This window comes from Chiloscyllium plagiosum, chromosome 39 (assembly GCF_004010195.1).
Source record: "Chiloscyllium plagiosum isolate BGI_BamShark_2017 chromosome 39, ASM401019v2, whole genome shotgun sequence".
NCBI classification, from domain to species: domain Eukaryota; kingdom Metazoa; phylum Chordata; class Chondrichthyes; order Orectolobiformes; family Hemiscylliidae; genus Chiloscyllium; species Chiloscyllium plagiosum.
This window is the reverse complement of record NC_057748.1, coordinates 26,157,117-26,159,157: the sequence shown is the minus strand read 5'-3', so window position 1 is coordinate 26,159,157 and position 2,041 is coordinate 26,157,117.

Genomic DNA, 2,041 nt, shown 5'->3' with positions numbered 1-2,041 from the left:
ACCTATCACCTTCATCCCTACCCCCATTCACCTATTGTACTCTATGTTACTTTCTCCCCACCCCGCCCTCCTCTCATTTATCTCTTCAGCCATCCCAAACTTCTAGGAAAGAGAATTCCCACTTGAATGAAATCCAACTTTGAGAATTTCCCCTCACTCCGGTTCTGACTGAGGTTGGAGGGTGTCAACAGTTTCCTTTTCTTGTCCCACTCCTCCACTGCTCACAACACATTTTAAATGTAACCAGGTTGGTGATATGACAGATTATAAAGGTTTCAGACTGGGTCAGGTTCAGTGATAGGAACAGGCAGGTTTCTTTCATCAGCCGCAGGTAACTAATAGGGCTAATGGAGTAGCATGGCGGATTTGTGGTTAGCATTGCTACCTCATATCAGCAAGGAGCTGAGGCCAGTTCCAACCTCGCCCGACCCTCTATGTTGAATTTGAACATTCTTCCCGTGTCTGTGTGGGTTTCTTCCCAGTTCTTCAGCTTCCTCCCACAGTCCAAAGGTGTGCAGCTTAAAGTGATTGGCCATGCTAAATTACCCAGAGTGACCAGGAATATGTAGGTTAAGTGGGTTAGTCATGTGAAATTCGGGGTTGCATGGAAAGGGTAGGGTGGCTGGGATACTGTTCAATGGGTTGGTGTGGACTCGATGGGCAGAATGTCCTGCTTCCATACTGTAGGGTTTCTGTGACAATGACATCAAATTTGGACTATGCAAACACCCAGTGGGTATCGAATTGATCAATTCCCCTCAAGGCTTTGTATATTTCAATAAGAACAGCTCTCAATGAAAGGGTAACCTGTTAATGTCTCCATAATGTCAGCCCTTCATCCATGGAATAAGTGAAGTGAAGCAACTCTGAACTGCTTCCGATGTTACTATATCCTTTCTCAGGTAAGGATACAAAAATAAAATTAATCTCACACCCCGATGAGTCGGTTTATGTTTGTTTTCTCAGGGTGTAGTGAGTCTTTGGAACACTCTTCCCTGTAGACCATTCGAGGCAGAGATAGTGAATATTTTTGAGGCAGCTTCACAAATCACAAATGCATCAAGGATTATCGAGGAGTGGGCAGCAATGTGCAGTGTTGGGAAAAATGTAGACAGTGTACTGAATGACACGGCTCCAGAATATCCAGGAATTAAATGAAATGACAACATCGATAAAGTTTTAAGGGGGAAACAAGATGGCAGCGATCTGATGGCAGATCTGCCATTGAACTGCCCTAAAGGTCTGCTTTGCTGGATTATGAATCACAGTGGTAATCTAACCCACCCCACCACAGTCATTTACTTAAAATTCAACACTAAAAGAGGAAAAGAATCCTTACTAATTCCGTTTTGTCAAGTTGAAATGACAAAACATGGGAAAGGATCGAGTAAGTCCCAACACGCAGAGCACCCGTCAGAAGCTTTCAGAATGCCTGTGGCTGCACCTGTAAACCCCTCTGCTCGTTCAATGGACCGTGTTACTCACCAAGTTACGGGAAATGATTGAAGCTATGATTGAAGAAAAGTTCAGCTGGAGGCTAAAACCACTCTCAGCCGTGCTCCAAAAACATGAGCAGCAATTTCAAAGCCTTGGAAACGGAACGGATGAAGTCGAGCGCCAAACTGCAGGGGCCGAGTCTGTGATCGATACCTCTAAGGAGCGGATCTTCGCCCTTGAAAAACAGGTCCGTACCTTAACTGAACAAGGTGACGACCTCGAGAACAGGGGCAGGATGAAGAACGTTCATATCATCGGTCTGCTGGAGACATAAGGTGTTCAGCCAGTGAGGATTTTTTTCGAGAACAGGCTGCCGTGATTCGTTCACTTCGAAGCTGAAGAGGGACGGGTGAAGAGTGAGGCAGTTCATCGGGTTACGGAGCGCAGGTCAGACTCAGACTAACGCTCTTACCCTGTCCTTGTGCGATTATGTAGTTGCAGGGACATTCAAAGACTTATGGAAGCTTTCAGAACAAAGGGAAAAGATCCGACGAGTGCTCCAGGATTATGTTCTTCCAGGTCTTTCCAGCGGCAGTGATTCAGA